Raw genomic sequence first — 21,608 nt, 5'->3', positions numbered from 1 at the left:
ACATTAAGTCAAATAGGTTTCTTTATTGCAAAGACTGGAGATAGGAATGTGCTAATGAGGAACATGGATCTCTAAGAGAAGGGACAGTGTGTGGACAGCTCAGGCCTGGTCTTCTGTTAAAGACACTGGGAAATCTTCCAGATGATTCTTTGACCTTGGCCAGGATCACCTGTCAATACATAGATCAATGGTGGGGGGTGGGGATATAATAAGTGACATTAAGTAAATTGGTCCCTTGGGGAAAAAGTAAACTTGAACTTTATTGTATTCTGTGGCACTGACTTTCAAAGCTGATGAGTAAGCCCAGACACAGAGCTCCCTGATGGCAAGGATCAGGTCTGCCTCCTCGGTGTCTGGGGCAATACCCAGCATTGGTATTCAAGAAGTGTTTGTTGAAATAAATTTAATGTGCAGGTTTGCATACACATTGCTGCCTTCCCATGGGTATGTATGGGTTTATATGCGTGAGCAACTGCATTCACTTAATTCACCATAAACGTTTTGCTTCCCACTAGTATTTCCAGCACGGCATGTATGAAAAACTTTGTATCAGCAACACAAAGAATATTGTACTCTTTGGTTCTAATTTCCTCTGAAAGCCAGTAACACTGAAATTAGAAGAAAATCGGCCCTGCTGCTGCGGCTGAGAGCCACTTACAGGTGACCTTTCAGCATGGAAATTGTTGCCCTCTTAGCTGTGCCTCCCAGAAACTTCCTGGCACCACAAAACAGAGTGGCAGCAAATGTCCTCTTCACCCTGGCTGATTGTGGAGTAGCCTGGAGCAGCCCCAGAAGCAAGTAACTATCACTTCCCATATCCCTTTAGGAAGACAACTCAGCAGCCATGGAGTGCCATGGGTCACATTCCCCCAGATGATCTTCTTTTGCTTCTGGATTTTAGATAATTTCCATTTCTAAGGAGAAAGGAGAAGCACCTCCCAGAGAAAGCTATGCCTGAGTTTTCCTGGCTCTCTGTGTGCCAACAACATGTCCAGCAGGATAAGCATTCTGAGGGGCCATTTCCCCCTAGAACATGAGTGCTGTTGTAACCGGAAAGAAGAACCATGCCCCCGCGGAGCATTTGGAGAGAGGCTTAGTATAAGGACACGGTATTGATTTTACCCACCATCTCCTGAGCTCTGCGAGGACCTGGGACTTTCAAAGAAACAGCACCTTACTTATCACCTCTACCTTTAGACTGAAATCTTTCCACTGACAGGGCTGAGCTAGTTGGGGCAGGCAGGGGGAGGGGGGTAATTCTCTTACTGTAAAAAAAAAAAGGTAATATACCTCAAAGTCAGATAATTCAATAACCACCAAGGCTTTGTCGGGTTGTTTCTTCTTTCCCCGGCTCCCTTCTCTTACTGGAGTAGTTTAAAGCAAATCGTGAACATCATGTCATTTAATGCCTACATACTTGAAGATGTATCTCTGAAAAAGAATAATAATAACTGAAATATTATTATCCCATCCAAGTATGACATCATAACTCATGTGGGTTATCATATTTGCAATATCAGGATATTTCCAATTCCCCAGCTGTCCTTCTTATGGTTGTTTTATTTCGTTTAGTTGTATGCCTTTTATGTTTCTTTTAATTTAGAGCAGTTACCCTCTCCCCTGGTTTTTTCATGCCAGGAAAAGGGGTGCTTTAATATCCATGGAAGAGACCACAAATTACCAATTTGTTTCTCTACTTTTTCAAAGGAATGAAATTTTAAGTTGGGTCCGTGACTGCCCGATATAAAGACCATACATCCCAGTCACCTTAGACATAGCCATGTGTGCAACAGTGACGGTGAACTTTACAAGTTCCAGGTGGTATCCTGCAAGGAGAGGCGCACTCTCTCCTTACTCGTTCTTCCTCCCCACAGCCTGCACTGTAGGCGTGGTGTGCCCCGCCCTGGACCACGCAAACATCACAGTGCCGGGGATTGGCAGAACCGCAGAGTGGAAAGCATGCGGGCCCCTGCTGGTTCTGTGGAGCTTCTCTTCCGGCTCTGTCTGTTACATGTATGTCTACCTCCCTTAAGCCACTGTTGCTTTGTGATTTTGTCAGGTGCAGCTATACACTTATGCTTACAAATTTAGTATCTATATTTCACATGTCTTCAACCTAATTTTCTGTTCCTGTACTTTTGGGAAAATGTTTCATCTCAGAAATTCTGGGTTTCTTCAATTATTAAAAGGAATGATATTGATACCGATATCATAGCGTTGTTGTAAGAATTAATTCATCCATGTATTTAGTCAACAGATAGATATTAGCACATGTCAGTTAATGTACTGTGTGCTGACTCGGTATATGTAGTGTCACATAAGACACTTTTCCTAACAATCTATCAAGGGAGGCAACAAAGAAACAGATAATCACCTTAAAGTGCAATAATTTTTACAATAAGAAATTAGGCAGAGTGCCGGGGTCCAACCCCAGCGGGTCCAGGGGTCCCCAAAGGTGTGGACGGAGTCGGCGAAGAAGGAAGGACACGGAGACAGTGTTCAGTTGATCAGCAGCCTAGCCAGGATCTCCAGCCAGGATCTCCAGCCAAGTTCTGGTCTGGATCTCCAGAGAGGTTCTGCCGTTTATTGTCTTGTTACATCCGTATTTATAGCAGTTGATTTTAATCCTGTCAATTTCTATTACAAAAGTTAGGGCGTTTCTTATCTCCATTCCAGGGAGTAAAGATTATGTAGCTTAAGCATGATTGTTTGTAGTGATTAACTACCCGCCTGGCACTTAGTTAAGGAGTTTCATCCCCTCCCTGACTTCAGGGAAAAATTCCTACCTGGGGAAACAACCTTTCTTGGAGAGGTGACCTTGGTTAAAACACACAGCGCTAAGGGGAGCAAACATATTAAGAACAATATGCTATATACGCCAGGTCCCTTGAAACATATGCTGTGCAGATGTTTCTTTCCTGCAGCGACTGTGTCAAGCAGCAAGGATGGACCGGCTTCCGGCAAATTCCCCCTTTTTTATTTTTTAAATGATAGCGCATGCAAATCAGTGGCCACCTCTCAGATTGGGCCATTTAAGTCTCGGAAGAAGAGTGGCAAGCAATGATAGTGAGCATAGCTATAAACATAGTGGATGGAGCGCAGAAGGAGCCCCATTCCTGTAGAAGGTTGCCAGCCTCTTCAGTCAAGGGATTTCAGCTGTCCTCAAGTTGTTGGTTTGGTTGTCTTTGTTGGTCTGGCTAGCGGGCGGCGTCACTGGCGACAGGCTTCCCGAAGTGTCAGCAAGTTGAAGGGCTGCATCAAAGGGTCCATCAGGGCCGTGGTTGATGGTGGTGTCGATGTCCGAGGAGGAGTAAGCTGTGCCCTCTGGATCCAGCTGATATGGAAAATGGAGGGTAGTAGAAAAAGAAGAGAAAGCAAAAGAACTACAAGGCATGGAAGTGTTTAGAAAAAAGAGGGAGAAGAAAGGGAATAAGGCAGCATCCTGACACAGCCCTTTCCTTCAGCTTCCCCTTTCCCTGTGGTCCCAGGTAGAAATGGGAAACAAGTCCTGTTGCAGTGAGAGGGCAGCTGCTGTCAGCCAGTCTCTGTCTTTACCTGGGTCCTAATCTGAGCTGGGCATGGGAAGCAGGAAGCAGCCATGGGGACAGGAGACCTTCCTCAGAAGGGGCGAGTGTTCAAGCCCCTGCACCATTGGGGAGGGGGGTCTGTGCCCCACCTTTGTTGCACCCCAAGTTTTCTCCTACTGGCCCCCGACTGTGCCTGTCTTAGGTTGCCCCACCCTGTGGAGTCTTACCCGTCGTTGACTACCAGCCATCTCTGGGCCAAGTAGGGTGATGTGAGGTTCAGTTTTGTCTCCTTGATAGCCTATGTCCCTCTGGCCTCCATGCCCAGCAACTGCCTTTGGATTCCCTTGCCTGTTGGCGGGGCTCTGGCATTGATCATAGGGAACTCAGGTTTCTTCTCTAGAGAGGGCCCAGCTTACGCCATTGAGCCAGAGACAGATTCATGGTACCAGCCACCATGAGGCTTCAACCTCAGCATGAACAGAGAGCTCAGGCAACAGCTATGGGCAATTGGATTGTAAGAAGAGGGTCCCTCTTGGCACAAGGGTAAGAGGCGCCAATACAGGACAAAAGAGAGTCCTGGAACAGGGCTTTCTCAGCCAAGGATGTCAGGCTCTTGGCACAAGACAACTCCATGTATGGGGCATATACCAAACACCCCTAGTCACGGCATAAAAGGGAGGTGCCCTTCCTGGAACAGTAGGGTAGGGAGATTCTAGAAAACGCTGTGTTCAGGAAAGAAGGAGAAAGGCCAAAGAACCAGCAAACAAGTAGTTAGATTTTAAAAAAAAGGAAAAAGGAAAGGAGATGTGGGGCAAAGCTGGGACATGTGGAAAGACAAAACGGAGGCACATGTGATCCTCCCAATGGACAGATTGTTCCAGCTCAGGTCTGCACATCTGCTGCAGACGGGCACTGGTCAGGTGTGCTATGATGAGGCAGAGATGGCGGGCGGTGAGACATAAGGTCGGACTAGACGGTCTGGAATCCACACAGGTGAGTCTGCGTCCTGTGGAAATATACAAGCATATCCTCTCCCCTGGGTTAAAAGTACATCAGGTCCCTTCCAGGCTCCTGTAAGCAAGTCTCTCCATTTGACGAGGGCTTTAGGTTTAGTTAGATCAGGGTTCCAATGCCTGTACATCGGGGAATTTCCCTCAGAATCTACATTTAGTATATTAATTACAAATTGAGCATGTTGTAGAACATGATGAGGAGAGGAATATTTAAACTCATTTTCTTGTAATTTTTTAATTTGTGTTTTTAAAGTTTGGTGAGCCCTTTCTACTATTGCTTGGCCTTGAGGATTGTAGGGTATTCCTGTAGTATGTGCGATGCCGAATGTAGAGCATAAGTTTTTAAAAGCTCTAGAGGTATAGGCAGGCCCATTGTCAGTTTTAAGTGCCCTTGGTATTCCTAGGTAGGAAAAGCATTGGAATAGATGTTGACTTACATCTTTAAAGGCTTCTCCTGTACGTGCAGAAGCAAGGATAACATGAGAAAAGGTATCAATACAAACATGCACATAGCAAAGTTTGCCAAAAGATGGGACATGAGTAATATCCATCTGCCATAAGTCACAGGGTCTAAGTCCTCTTGGATTAACTCCAGTAGCAGGGATAGGAAAATGAGTAGGACAATGGCCGCAGTCACGCACAATACTTCGAGCAGCTTCTCTAGATATGCGATAATATAGACGGAGAGCAGAAGCATTTTGATGGTGAATGGCATGAGACCGCCGGGCTTCTTCTAGAGCTGTACAAACTACTGGGCGAGTTAGTAAATCCGCCTGATAATTTCCTTCGCTTAAGGGTCCTGGTAGGCAGGAATGAGCTCTAATATGTCCAATATAGAAAGCCTTTTCTCGTTTGTGAATGCAAGTTTGTAGCTGAGTTAACAAAGAGAAAATGGCTGTTCTTCCTTGTGGGAGAGAGGCGGTCTCAATATGAGGAAATAATTTAACTATATATTGAGAGTCAGTGTACAAGTTAAAGGGAACCTGTTGCAATTGTTCAAAAGCATAAATGACTGCCAAAAGCTCTGTTCTCTGAGCTGACGTCTCTAGAGTTTGTTGAACATGGGTTATTGAGTCAATGATTGTTACTGCCCTACCATTAGAGGAACCATCTGTGAATACTAAGGAGGCAGGAGGTGATAATGGTTCTTTTGAACATTTGATAGGAAATATAAACGGATGTAGGGAGAGAAATTGCAATATAGGTGATCTTGGCAAATGATGTAAAATTTGTCCTGGGAAGTTACCTATAGCTATTTGCCACTCTTCTTCAAATTGTAATAGTGTGTCTAATTGTTCTCTTTTATAAGGTATTATTATCTCAGTAACTTCTCTTCCAAAGAGTTCGATACTGCGTCGTCTACCTTTGATAATGAGAGTGGCCACTAGGGAGGGATAGGGTGGTACAATCTTCCTAGGAGTGACAGGTAAATGTATCCATTCTAATGGTCCTTCCTGCCACAAGCATCCTGTAGGAGTATATTTAGTGGCTAGAATAATTAAGGCCCAAGATTTGGAATAATCTAGATACTGTAGTTGCTGTTTATTGATGGCCTGTTCTATTTTTGCTATAGCCTTTTCTCCTTCTACAGTTAATTGTCGGGGAGACTTAGGGTTAGAATCTCCCTTTAAAATGTCAAATAGAGGTTTTAAGTCAAGAGTGGTTATTTTTAGATATGGCCTGACCCAGTTGATATCACCTAATAGTTTCTGATAATCATTCAATGTGTTTAAATGATCTTTTCTTAATTGTAGAGGCTGATGGGTGATAGTAGAGGTATGTAATATTCTGCCTAAGTATGAAAAAGAAGGTTCAGTCTGAATCTTTTCTGGGGCTATTTTTAGACCATGTTCTTCTAAAGCAAGGATGGTCTGAGTAAGAATTTCCTGTAAAGTAGCCCGATCTTTATGAGCTAGTAAAATATCATCCATATAATGAATAAGATATAGATCTGAAAATTTCTTTCTAATAACTTGCAATGCCTGATCTACAAACTTTTGACATAATGTAGGACTATTTTTCATCCCTTGTGGGAGAACCTTCCATTGGTATCTCTGATAAGGCTGTTTAAAGTTTTCTGATGGTATGCTGAATGCGAATCTTTGACAATCAGCTGGGTGAAGAGGTATAGTGAAAAAACAATCCTGTAAGTCAATAACAACAACACAATACTCCTGTGGAATTGCCACAGGGGAGGGCAATCCAGGTTGTAAGGAGCCCATATCTTCCATGGTGGCATTTATGGCTCTTAGATCTTGCAAAAGTCTCCACTTGCCTGATTTCTTTCTTATTACAAATATGGGTGTGTTCCAGGGACTATTTGATGGCTCTATATGTCCCTCTGCTAATTGCTGATCAATTAATTGTCGGGCTGCTGATATTTTCTCAGATGTTAAGGGCCATTGCTCAACCCATACTGGTTGTGACGATTTCCAGACTATGGGATCAGCAGACCTAAGGGCAATGGCCCCAATTACAGATCCTGTCGAGGAGTGTGAGGTATTACTTTCCTTTCCTAATCCCTTTCCTGGATTAAATCTCGTGTCTAGCACCTGTGATGTTACTCTATCACTGGGGCTATATAATACAACTCCCATTTGAGACAAGATATCTCTTCCCCATAATGTAAAGGGGATAGTCGTAATTACATAGGGACAGAATGTTCCTGAATGTTGATCTTCATCAGCCCAAGTTAGAATCTGAGAACTCTTTTTTACATTAGATGCCTTGCCTAGTCCTACTAGGGAAGTGGAGGTGGTGTGCGTGGGCCATGAAGAGGGCCAATCCTTCCCTGCTATGCAGGAAACATCTGCTCCTGTATCCAACAGACCTTCAATTGGTTTTCCCTGAATTTGTAAAATTTTTGTAGGTCTAGTAGCATGGATTTCTTGTATCCAAAATGCTGCATCACTAGATCCAAAGCCTCCGGCCCCTCTAGCTTCCTGGGTAACAGCTGTCCCTATTTTATGTATTGGTAACAGGATTAATTGGGCAATTCTCTGGTTGGGCTGAATCTGTATAGTTGTGGTGGGTGGGGAAAGTAAAATCTGTATTTCTCCTGTGTAGTCTGCATCAACAACTCCTGGGATGACTAAGATCCCCTGTAACGAGGTGGAGCTCCGTCCTAATATTAAACCTACAGTTCCCTCAGGCAGTGGCCCAGACACTCCTGTAGGAATGGCTGCTACTGGCGAGTCTGGGGTTAGTACTGCATGGGTGGTTGAGTGGAGGTCCAATCCTGCACTGCCTGGGGTTGCCCTGAAGAGGTCACTGACTGATCGAAATTTGCAAAGGGGTTGAAGGTTGATGCCCCTATTATTGCAGGGGCCTGGGGCTGGCCCCTTCTCAAGTTTCCCGATTGAGGTGATGGGATATAACCTCCTTGGGAGCTATTTGTAGAGTTTAAAGGCCGACCATTTTTATGGTATTTTGATCTACATTCCTTTGCCCAATGGAATCCTTTCTGACATCGGGGACAAACGGTTTTTGGAGGATTAATATTATTCCCTAATGTATTTCCAGGCTGTCGAGGAGCTTGCCATCTGGCCTGAGTATTATTATTTTTATTTGGGCATTCTCTGCTAAAGTGCCCAGATAAGCCACAAGAGTAGCAGTTCATATTTCTTTTATTACCTGTAGTATTGCTGGCTTGTCCTATAGCCTGTACATAATGAGGGTATGTCTCCCCTTTGAGAGCTGCAGCTATAGCTACACCCTGTATAAATGCTGGACTTACATCAGCACACTGTTTTATAAAATCATTTATAGTTCCTGTTCTGCGAATCGGCCTTAATAAAGCCTGACAGGTATTATTAGCATTTTCAAAAGCCAGTTGTTTGATTAGGATATCGGCTGCCTCTTTGTTATTGATTACTCTCTTGACTGCCTGTATGAGGCGAGAAAGGAAATCCTGATATGGTTCCTCGACCTTCTGTTTAACCTCTGTAAGGGTGGTTGTTTCTCCTGCTGTATAAGGTAGGGATTTCCAGGCACTTACTGCACAACTGGTTACTTTGGTAAGTGCCTCTGTGGGCATATTCATTTGCTCCTCAGCCGTGTTAAAATCACCTTCTCCTAATATCATGTCTAGGGTTATTCCTTTTCTGGTTTTTTCGCTAGTGGCTACAGCTTTCTTAGCAAGATCTTCATATTCAGTTTTCCATAATAAGTAATCGCCTCCTGAGAGACAGGATTTACAAACCTGTGACCAATCATAAGGAGTCATCCATTTACTGGCTAGGGTTTCTCCCAAGGTTTGTGTGTAAGGAGCTAGAGGTCCATATTCAGAGCAGGCCAATTTTAATTCTTTAAGTACTTTGTAAGGTATAGGCTCCAAGGTGGGGTTTCTATTCCCACCAGACTCATTCTCATATGTAACTGGGAAGCAGAGTGAGAATTCAAGATCTCCATTAGCTTCAGCTTCTCTTATTGCCCTTTGAAATTTAGACATGGAGCTCATAGGAGCCACAGGACCTGGTTTAGGCTTCCTTTCTAATTTGGGGAGCCTGTTTTGAATGGGAGGGCCATTCTCCTCTCTACTGACTGGAAAGGAACAATGGTCATGTTTATGATATTTATTCTCCTCCCGATCAGTAGGCATAGCTAAATTGCTTTTAGATTGAGCTGAAGACAATGATGATGTATCCTCTCTGGGTGGAGCTGAGGGACTATTTAAATTTTGAGAAAGTTCAACCGTTTTTGCCTCTGGTGCCAAGGTGTCACAGATTGAATCCCAGAGGGAAAAGAAACATGGCAGGACCTTGTCAGATTCATGGTGTTTCTTTAATTGCTTTCCTACTTCAACCCAAGTTTTTAAATTAACAGTTCCATCCTCTGGAAGCCATTGACATACTTCTTCTATAAAACTTTCTGTCTCACTGGGAAAAACCTCAACTCCAATTCTGCTAGTAAGCATATGCGTTAAAAGATTAATACAGAGTCTTTTTTCTTTAGACTCAGTATGACCCATCTTGTCAATCTAAGTTCTGTACTAACTACCCGCTTACCCTACTTATTCTCTATAGGGGGGTCTGAAGCACCCTATGGTGCAGTCCTATCCATCCCAAATACGGGGGGACTTACCTAAGGGAACCCTGTTCGGGCGCCAGATGCCGGGGTCCAACCCCAGCGGGTCCAGGGGTCCCCAAAGGTGTGGACGGAGTCGGCGAAGAAGGAAGGACACGGAGACAGTGTTCAGTTGATCAGCAGCCTAGCCAGGATCTCCAGCCAAGTTCTGGTCTGGATCTCCAGAGAGGTTCTGCCGTTTATTGTCTTGTTACATCCGTATTTATACCAGTTGATTTTAATCCTGTCAATTTCTATTACAAAAGTTAGGGCGTTTCTTATCTCCATTCCAGGGAGTAAAGATTATGTAGCTTAAGCATGATTGTTTGTAGTGATTAACTACCCGCCTGGCACTTAGTTAAGGAGTTTCATCCCCTCCCTGACTTCAGGGAAAAATTCCTACCTGGGGAAACAACCTTTCTTGGAGAGGTGACCTTGGTTAAAACACACAGCGCTAAGGGGAGCAAACATATTAAGAACAGTATGCTATATACGCCAGGTCCCTTGAAACATATGCTGTGCAGATGTTTCTTTCCTGCAGCGACTGTGTCAAGCAGCAAGGATGGACCGGCTTCCGGCAGCAGAGTGTGCTATGGAAACACAAGTGAGGAGCACCCAGCTCTGCCGGGTGGGGGCTATCTGAGGCAGAATGAGATCAAAGGAGCTGATGTTCAATCAAGAACTCCCACACTGCCAGGAGCTTGTACACCACTGGGAGCGATGCAAACCATTTGTTGTCTTTCTTACTTACTCAGTTGATAACATATGTTGGTGTCCTGCTTTGTATGAGGCACTGTGCTGAAGGCTACACATACATCAGTGACTCAAACATGGTCTGTGCTCTGCGTGGGGGAAGTACACAGTCTAGCAAGGGAGACAGACATTACGAGGTAAATTATAAAACACAGAAGTACTTCAAGGGGACCCTGAAAGCATCAGTAGAAAAACAGAGCACAAGTAAAAATAATAGTAATGAACTCTTACTGAGCTCTCCCCATGAGCTCAGCGCGATGCTCAACATTTTATACACATAGGTGATTTTTAATGATGAGAGCAATAGCACAGGGTCTGAGCCAGGTGCTCTTCAACATGCTTTGTACACATTAATTTATTTATTCTTTCCAATAATAACCCTAAAAGGTAAATATTGAACAGCTTAACAATAACCCACAACTGTCGGACCAACTACCTAAAAGGTAAATAATGTTATCCCCATTCTCAGGTGAGAAAACTCAGGCACAGAGAACTTAAATGACTTAATTGCTCAAGGTCTTGTGGCTAATGAGTGGTAAAACCAGGACATGAACTTTGGGCTTCAACTCTGCATTCTCAGTCACTCTGCTGGAGCTGCCCCAGAGCGACTAAGACATGTGGAGACAAAGAGAAGGCTTTGGGGGAGATGAACGTTGATATGGCCCTGAGCTAAAGTAGATCAATAATTACAGTAAGGAGATTGTAGCTATCTGAGGGAGACTTGACAGGATTTGGCTTACTATATATTAGTGATGGGTGGAGGAGAGGCAGAGAGAGCTAGGAAGCTGATGAGAGACCATGGGAAGCACTAGCATAAAAGGATGGGGAAATGTTAATGCCATTCATCAAGAAAATGAGAAGAGGACAGATAAAGGGAAATATAAAGGACCTTGTTTTGATTATGTTCTTGAAAGGCCTGATGGATGTCCAAAAGCAGGTTAGGAGCTGGAGCTCAGGGAAGAGGAGAAGGCCAGAAATAGATTGCTCAATTATCAACATGCTGTGGCTGGTCATAGAAGCCATGAGATGATATCATACATGGAGTGTATGTGTATGACAAGAATATAAGATAACCAAGAAGAGAACCAGGGTAAACCCTAATGTTTAAGGGTGGACTGAGTTGGTGAGACAATAAAAAAGATGGTGTCAGGTGAAAGTTTTCCCCTTCTTATTGCCATGAACAAGGAAATAAATTCTGGAGCCTTAGCAGCCATCTTGTAACAGTGAGGTAACAGAGGAGGAAAAATCGAGAGAATCACAGATTTGGCTTCCTAAGACTTCTGAGTAGGTATTCATGAAATAGTAGAGATTATTCTGAGCTATAAAGTGAGAATAGCTGTCACAAAGGACAACTGTGAAAGCTAAGCCTAGAACAGTGTTTGTTGCATATTCTACACTTTTTAAGTAGATGTGGCACAAAAGATATGTGGTGGTAACATTTTCTTAAGTGTTTATCTGACAATCTGGGAGCAAAGTCAAGGAAAGCAAAAGGTTGAATATCTCTAGAGTTGGGAACCAATTGCAAGGGATAAAGAGAATGGGTTACAGAGAGTAGATGGTGGAAATATGTTGCTATGACCATTGAGTTTGAGTTGGGTAAAGAAGATAAATCCAGGTACCTGTTGACATCTCGGATCTTCCCATCTTGTGGAGAGGTTGAGCCTTCAGTGAGGACTAACTGCAAGACTAGTAGTTAAAAAGAGATAGAGGGACAGATATGGCGATCAGAGAAAGGGATTCCCATAATTTAATATTTCAGAGTAAAGTGATTTCAAGTAGTGACAAGTATAAAAGTAAAAAGTTGTAATGCAGCGGAAGTGAAGTCTATTATCAAAATAATTAATATTAATGGTCAACATTGTATTTTAGTCCTTGTCTATTAGATTCCAGATGTATTGTTTTACCAAGGCTGCCATAACAGATCACCACAGACTGGGTGGCTTAAACAACAGAACTTTGTTTCTCATGATTCTGGAGGCTAGGTCTTCAAGATCAAGGTGTTGGCAGCCTCAGTCTCTTCTGAGGCCTCTTTCCTGGGCTTATAGATAACTGTTTTCTCTCTGTGTCTTTACATGGTCTTCCTTCTATACCTCTGTGTCCTAATCTCTTCTTTTTATAAGGACACCAGTCATATTGAATTAGGTCTCACCCTAATGATTTCATTTTACTGAATTAAGACCGTATCTTCAAACAGTCACATTCTGAGGTACCAGGGATTAGGACTTCAATATATGAGTATGATAGGGGGAGAGACATAATTTAGCCCATAACAGAAGCAATGTGCTAATTTTCCTATATCTGAGTGCTAAATTTCTCTATGTAGCATGTAATCCTCACAAAAGCCTTTTGAAAACAAAGGTACTTTTTTCAATTTTACAAATAAAAAAAAACTAATACTCAAGAGATTAAGTAACTTGGCCAGTGTCTTATTTAGTTTGGGCTGCTATAACAAAATATCATAGTGGATGGCTTAAACATCAATTTATTTATCACAGTTCTCGAGGCTGGGAAGTCCAAGATCCAGATTTGGTGTCTGGTGAGAACCCTCTTCCTGGGTTGCAGATGGTGACCTTCTCACATTATCCTCACACGGCAAGAGAAAGAGAACTCCCGCCTCTTCCTCTTTTTATAAGGACTTTTATCCCATCATAAGGATCCCACCCTCGTGGCCTAATCTAACCTTAATTACTTCCCAATGGCCCCACCTCTAATACCATCACACTGGAGATTAGAGCTTCAACATATGATTTGGAAGGGCAGAGTCACAAACGTTCAGTTTACAGTGTCCAAGTACACCCTGCTGTTATCTGGTGGTGATTGTATCCGAGCTCAGATCTGATTCCCAAGCCCAAGTGACTTCTTTCTATCTTGCTTCTTCTTCTACATTGCACACGCTATCTTCTTCCACAATGTATTAGAAGAGGCATCTTACATCTAACATAGGTCAAAACTATTTTTTAGTCCCAAGTTCTGTGCTGTGATAGGTAACAAAAATAAATAAATAAAAAGGAGGTACCAACAATCATGAAAGGAAATCATGAGGCAGTTTTGAAGGAGACCAGTATGGGGAGAAGAACTAAGTGACCTAAGGGTGGCTATGAATGAGGCATAACTCCAGGATGCTGATTTCTGTTTGTCTACAGTGTTAATTTCCTATTGTTATATCAAACTAGAGGCCCGGTGCATGAAAATTCATGCACTGGAGGGGGTGTCCCTCAGCCTGGCTTGCCCCCTCTCACAGTCTGGGAGCCCTCAGGGGATGTCCTACTGACAGCTTAGGCCCGCTCTGGGGAGGACTAACTGCAAGACTAGTAGTTAAAAAGAGATAGAGTGACAAGTATAAAAGTAAATGTACTTTCCCTCCTAGTTCAACTATTCACTAATGAATAACCTGGGGAGCAGGCCTAAGCCGCAGTCTGGTCTCCCTCTGCAGGAGGCGACCAGGTGATCAGGGGAAGGCATAGCCCCCATCACCCCACTGCTGGCTGCCGCAGCTACGAGGCCTGAGCCCTGGGCCTCGCAGCCGCCGGGGCTCACGGCTGCCTAAGCCATGAACCCTGGGCCTGGCAGCCGTGAGGCTTTGTCTGGAAGGACATCCGGTCTAATTAGCATATTACCCTTTTTTTAGTATAGATGACCACAAACTCAGTGGCTAAACATACCACAAATTCCTGACAGTCTTGGAAGTTTAAAGTCTGAAACAAGTCCTATGGAACTAAAATCAAGGCGTTGGCAGGGCTGTGTTCCTTCTGGAGGTCCCGGGAGGGAATTCATTTCCTTGACATGTCCATCTTTAAGAGGCTGTCGGCATTCCTTGGCAAATGGGTCCTCCCTCCATCTCCAAAATGCATCCCTCCAAGCTCTGCTTCTTTTTTTTCACTGTGACCCTTCTGCCTCCCTCTTATAAGGACCCTTGTGATTACATCGAACCTACCCAGATAACCCAGGATAATCTTCCTGAGTCGAGACCTTTAATCATATCTGAAAAGTCCCTTTTTCCATGCAAGCAACATATTCACAGGCTCCCCAGGGATTTAGGGCAAGGACATCTCTGAGGGGGGAGCATCACTGAGCCTACCACACCCACTAATGGTTGTCCATTAGTGAATAGTTGAACTAGGAGGGAAAGTACATTTCAAAGTATTATAAATTATAGGCACCTTCCCCTTCTCTTCCCAGAGGGGATGTGTTTACATCAGAGAGCAAGTCTTCCCCTCCCTCTCTGCAGAGGGAGGGGGGCTGCTGTGCAGCAGCTCCTATGTAACTCTGACATTCATCATTTCAGGGCTCCCTCCTGAGGACAGACTCCATCCATACATGCAGGGTGAACATCTGCCCTTATTACACCCCCTGAGAGAAAACAGAGCCAGGGGCACCTGATATTGCTTTGATCTTAGATCTAGAAACTTGGGGTTTGCTACCAAGATAGGGAGGGGCTGATTTATTTATGGTCACCCTTACATTAGAGCTGCAGAACTTTGAGATCCTAGCCTTATACATGGGATCCCCTATTATACTTACCAGTGTGGGTTTCTTCTCCTTTTCCCCTCACCCTGTGAGATTGTGCAAGAGAAGCTCAAGATCTCCAGTTTGGTGTATGCCTTCAGGGTAAAAACTACTTCACGCCCAAAGTTTAAGTTTGAGTTCCTGATATCATTTGTTTTTTGTTATTTAGTTAGGGATTTTTGGTTTTGTTTTGTTTTGTTTTACCTTCTATACAGGGACGGGCAAAAGTAGGCTTACAGTTGTGAGTACACAGAACAGTTTATTCTTATATTGTTATTTCTTAATTATTTCTTAACAACTATAAACCTACTTTTGCCCACCCCGTATAATTGAAGTGCCATAAACTACATATATGATGAATTTTAGCAGTATACACTCCTGTACCATCACTGTACCCAAGATAATGAACATTTTCATCAGCCCCAGCATTTCCTCCTGCCCGTCTGTAACACATTCCCCCACCTACCCTCCAAGCAACCACTTTCTATCCCTATTCCATCACCATCACTATAGAACTACTTGCTATTTCTGTAGATTCACTTACATTTTCTAGAATTTTCTAGAAATTAAAGTATACAGTATGCACTCTCTTTTGCCTGTCTCCTTTCATTAGCATAATAGTGATGGAATTAATCCATTTTGTTCCCCACCCCCACCCCCCTTTGGTTTTGGACTGTATTCTCTATGTTGTTTCTAACTCATGCTTACACTTAATTTTTAAAAAATATTATATCCAGACTTTTCAATAGTTTTTCACAGGAAGGTCAGTCAGGGTATACAGTTTGCCATACTTCCAGAAGCAGATATTTAATCTTAATGTCCAGTGGAAACGTGTCTTCTGAGGTCTTTTGATAGCCATTGCTGGGGAGTGAATGGGTTGTGCATAATAACATTCACTCCAGGATTCCTATCTTCCTAAGAATTTCATTTCTTTGACTACATGATACCAATGCGTTTCTGGCATTGTTACAGAAGACCAGAGAAAAACCAAGCAACATTTAGAGAAATGGAGTTACACTTTATTATTATTACGTGTGAGCCCAGAGAAAAATGTCTGTCAAATTCTGAGCAAAAACATGGAGGAAACTTTCCCTATTTATACTTTTTCCAGTTCTTTGTCTTCCAAATTTGGAATGAGACTTCCGGACCTTCTGAGAAAGAACCCCTGTGTGCTGGAAAGGGGCCATGAGACCATATCTCAAGGCCTACCCTAGTGCCAGCACTGACAACTCTGTCTGGGGCATAGTGTATAGCCTCTCTGGAATGGGAGTAGTCTTATTTTCCCTATTATTTAAACAAGCAAGCATTTACAGAAGTCAAAATAGCAGGGTTAAAATTTCAAACAGCAGGTTTTACATAAGATGGAGGTTACTATGCTTCAGCATCTCAGTTTCATATAAATAGCAGAAGCCACTTAAAGAAGGACTTACTACCGGTAGTTTGAGGCAGGTTTTAGCTTCCTCCCAAGTTTCCGTCTGCCCTTTACACTTTGATGTGAACAGCCGGTATTTTCCACTCTTAGGTAGTGCCAGGCAAATGCAGTTTGCCATGCATCCCTTCCCTTCCAATGTGATTACACCTCATAATTCCCTCCCACATTGACACTCTAAATTACATTTGTATGAAGGGGAAAGTTATGAGGCCATTTAACGAAAAATCAATGTGTATTGTGTCAGCAGACAGGATCCAGGACACTACACAAGCTACGGACATGACAGGGGGGCTGAGGATTGTCAGAGGGCAATGACTACCTCTAAGGCAATGGGATAGCTATACACAGGGAAATCCCTAAGGGGCTGCAGTCCTACAGTTTATCCCATGAATTATACCTTTACCACCTCCCAACATGTTTAGAGAGATAAAAGGAGGTTAAAATTAAGCCTATGGCAACTTAAAGGTGGGAAAAGAAGTCAAAGGCATCCTATGTCAAACTGTCTACCAAGCCCAGCCCAGGTCTTAGCATACAGTAAGTGCATAAAAAAAGTATTAATTCAAGTGACCTATTAGGGGTAAATACTTCAAGTACTGAAGAGACCCTCTTTTTTTACTATTTGCCAAATTTAATCCAAACTCAAATAATTTTATTGTTCAGCATGGGCTAGACAAGAAAGGGTTGCCAATATGGGTATTGTGGAGAGATGGGCACTGTGGATCTGGGTTCAAATCCAAGCTCTTCCACTTATTCACTGTATGGACATGTCACTTGGGAGGAAGAGAAGATGTGTCTCAGTCTCTTCATCTTTAAATGGAACAAAACAACAACCTGCCCTGATTTCTTTACCATTTGTTCCAATCCAGAAATGAGAGAATTAGAGATGGAATTTCTTTGGAAAGTGTATGGTGGTAAATCAGTAGAAAGAGCAATTATCACCATTTTTGTTGTTGATAAAATACTAACAACTCAACCTACTTACTCTTCCATTTGAATGGGTGCTTTAGCACAGGAATCCTAGGCAGGAAAATCTGTTTATTGCTTTTTTCAAAAAAAAATATAGTTTTTTAAAATCATTTCAGAGAGGAAGGGAGAGGGAAAGAGGGATAGAAACATCAATGATGAGAGAGAATCATTGGCTGCCTCCTGCATGACCCCTATTGGGGATTGAGCCCACAAGCTGGGCATGTGACCTGACCAAGAATAGAACTGTGACCTCCTGGTTCATAGATCAATGCTCAACCATTGGGCCACACCGGCTGGGTATGATTATTGCTTTTTCAAGCAACTACAGGCCACATTCATGAGGTTTGTCTGATTTCCCATTGCTTCATGAGTCACTTGAGTGCTGTGTTTACGTTCATCTGCTCAGTTACCATAACAACACCAGCTGTGCAGTGTTACGTATCTTGGGAGAAATGCCAACATGTGATGAATGAAGAGTTCATTATTTCAAATGCCTTGCTTCCTTCTCTCCAACCTCATGGCAGACTGGAAAAAATATTAAGTTGGATGAGGATAAAAACCTCATTCAATGGCAACCATGTGGGCCAGGCATTCAAAGGAGATTTTGCATAGGTTGCACCATGTAGGGCAGCGGTTCTCAACCTGTAGGTCGCAACCCCTTTGGGGGTCGAATGACCCTTTCACAGGGGTCGCCTAAGACCATCGGAAAACACATATATAATTACATATTGTTTTTGTGATTAATCACTATGCTTTAATTATGTTCAATTTGTAACAATGAAAATACATCCTGCATATCAGATATTTACATTATGATTCATAACAGTAGCAAAATTACAGTTATGAAGTAGCAACGAAAATAATTTTATGGTTGGGGGTCACCACAACATGAGGAACTGTATTAAAGGGCCGCGGCATTAGGAAAGTTGAGAACCACTGATGTAGGGCATGATTCCCTCAGTGCCAAGGATTGTGTTGACCCCCATTAAGATAGAGTCCACAGCAATTTATTTAGAGCCAGGAAGCTCCAAACATAGGCAACCACCTCATCCTGACTCACAAAGATGACTTTCCACTCAAGAGTCATCTCCCATCCTCCTGGCAAACAGGACTTGCATTTTATTCTAGTGTTTAATCCTTTCCTTGAATGACTCAGAAGGAAAATCCTGATTACTTCAAGTCAGGCTTGGTGGTCCCAATTCCCTGCCATCATATATTTATTGAGCACCTACTATATGTCAGACACATTCTAGGTTCTGGGGAATCAGCAGTGAACAAAACGTAATTAATCCCTTTCCTCAATCTAGAGGTTAGATAGATTTAAAAAAAATAAAACAGTATAATGTTATACCATATGGAAAGAAGTGCTTTGAACAATAATGAAGTAGAATAAAGATTCAAAGAGAGTCACGGAAGGTACTATTTTAGATAGCATGGTCAGGGAAGAACTTTTGGAGATTACATTTTAGCAGAAACTTAAAGACAGGAGAAAATTTAATTATAAACACACCTTGGTATATCAGTACCTAAAGCACCTGTGAGTAGGTATACCTGCTATTTAAGCTTTTTTAGTAATACTAGTCTTTCAGTATTCAGAATGGTGTGGCCCAGAGTAGACAAGCTCCACAGGTTACTGTGATAGACCACAGGACCAGCATGGAGAGCCACAGCAGACATCAGCCAGTCGCTGGTTTCCCACTGCTTCATGAGTCACTTGAGCGCTGTGTTTACGTTCATCTGCTCAGTTACCATAACAACACCAGCCTTGCAGTGTTACGTATCTTCGGAGAAATGCCAACATGTGAAGAATGAAGAGTTTATTATCTCAAATGCCTCTAAAATAAGGAAAAGCGTCCTAAGGGCGGTCTTCACAGACATTACTTCTTGACACATGGGGAGGCCAGTTCACCCTCCCATCATCACCAAAGCTGTGTTTCCATAATTTGTCTGACCCCTGATAGGTTTAGTTAGGAGCAAACATGTGACGTGGCTCTTCCCAGTGAGATGTGAGCAAAGGTATCTGGCCATGTTTTTCTTGGTCTTAAAAAGACACACCTACCTGAAAAAGCCACATACTGTATGATTCCAATCATCACAGTCTGGAAAAAGCAAAACTATGGAGACAGTAAAAAGATCAGTAGTTGCAGGGGTTACAGAGGAGGCAGGGTTGAATAGTGGAGCACCTATATGAATCCCAGTGGAGGATTACTATTCTGTATTCTGTGTGTATGATGGATACGTGTCATTATACATTTGTCAAAACCTGTAGAATGTACAACACCTGTACTATCTGCTCAATTTTGCTGTGAATCTAAAACTACTCTTAAAAAATGAGAGAGAGACAGAGAGACAGAGAGAGAGAGAGACAGAGAGACAGAGAGAGAGAGGGAACCATCCCTCTTCTCTATTAAGCTGTGTCATGGTAGCAGCCCATCTTGTAAAATACAAAGGCAGCCAGATGAGGATAAATGAATAGGAAATTAGGAAGAACTTGAAGTTGTTGAATTTCTGAATTAACCAACTCTAGTGCCACCCTAAATTTCCTTATAGTTTAAGACTGTTGACTTGGGATTTTCTATAACTGGCAACCAAAAGCATACTAATTAATACAAAGTTATCTAGGGCTATGGACTTGTCTTGGTTTGCCCAGAATTCCCCTGGTTTTAGCACTGCGAAACCCACATCCTGGGAACCCCCTCAGCCCCAGGCATCAGGGAACAGTTAGTCACCCTGTCACCACTTCATAGACTTTATTAGACAAACATCATCATGTCTTCTCTGTTATTAAATCCAATGGACACTTTTCAAACATTCTCTTATTTGAGGTTTCTGAATTTTGACACTGTTCACCACTCCCTGCTGGCTCAAAGGTCGCAACAAGTGGGTGAGGTTTTAGGGTAGTGGCAGGATTTCTTGGGGGTAAAGGGAAGTAAGAAGGAGATAGAGAGCAGGCAGGTAGAGAGCAGGCAGGTAGAGAGCAGGCAGCTCTAGTAGCACCTGTTTCCTGACACCCTTGATGATCCTCCATATGTTTTCTTGGTGTTTTGGGAATGAGCAGGCTTTCTTTCAAACTACCCAACCCATTTCCTGGGTTTTCCCAGATTTTCCCAGGCTAGCCTCCCGTGTCTTAATGTTGCCATTTGGGCTCCTACTGTGCTTGCCTTGAAGTTCTGCTTCCTCATCTGGTTTCTACTGCAGCACACACTTCCCTTCCCCGTGCCATCTTGGTTTCTCCTGGGCGTGTGCCTAGCAAAGGAATTTCTCCTGCTGTTTCATCCCCCTCTCTCTAATCCCACTTGTCTCCCCGGGAGGCTGGAGAGTGATTCATTCCTGCCAGTTGGGGATTGCTAGGGAATTAAGTCCCTTCATGAGGCAGTCCCCTGGGGAGCCTGTGAATGTTACAGCTTCCTAGTAAATCAGGCATGATGTCTAATTCAGCTCCCCAGTTTACTAAGCTTCGTGTCTGATCCCATTTGCTCCCTTCCTTAACTAACTAGCTACCTACACTAAGAGCTACCCTATTCCGATTCTCCTTCTGAATCCTGGTTATGCCTTTTCAGAGGCTCCTCCTTTTCTTTTTTTCACCTTAAATGTTTGCTTAAGGGTTGGGTCCTCAGTCTGTTTCACTTCCTACTAATCCTCAGTCTCCCAAGGTAATTTCATTCGCTCCTGACTTTATTTCTCATCTCTTTGACTGCAGTTCACCCATCTTTATATTAGAACCTCCCGTGAGCCCCAAACCCCTGTAGTTAGCCCTTCTGGATGCCTCAAATCAAGACTGGGTGTGTGGAAGTTGTACACGTTCCTTTCCAGACTCTGTACAGCACACCTGACAACTAAGAAAATGAGAACTATAGCTGTTTTTTCACACAATGGGGAGCTCTCCACTTTAATCTTAAAAAACAACAAACAAATGAAATCATCACTTTCTTTTTTTCCATCCAACTAATGACATCAGTATTTGTGGCTGGAGCATCCACATGGATGAGCCGTCCCACACTCTGGCCTCTCAATTCCAATGACATTTTCTTCACACCCCCTCAAACACCTCCTCCATGGTATTTTCTGTTCCTTGTCATCACCAGAAAATGATTAACGGTAGCCGAAAATGAATCACATTTAAAAAAGTTTTTTTAAAGACTGACCCCAGCCCTTGCCAGGATGGTTCAATGGATAGAGTGTCAGACTGCAGATTGAAGGGTCCCAGGTTTGATTCCAGCCAAGGGCACATGCCCAGTACAGGAGGCAGCCAATCAATGATTCTCTCACATCATTGATGTTTCAATTCTCTCTCCCTTTCCCTTCCTCTCTGAAATCAAAAAAAAAAAAATTTTAAAGAAGGAATCC

The sequence above is a fragment of the Myotis myotis genome, unplaced genomic scaffold (assembly GCF_014108235.1).
Source record: "Myotis myotis isolate mMyoMyo1 unplaced genomic scaffold, mMyoMyo1.p scaffold_m19_p_2, whole genome shotgun sequence".
Lineage (NCBI taxonomy): Eukaryota > Metazoa > Chordata > Mammalia > Chiroptera > Vespertilionidae > Myotis > Myotis myotis.
Note: the sequence above shows the minus strand (reverse complement) of the source record.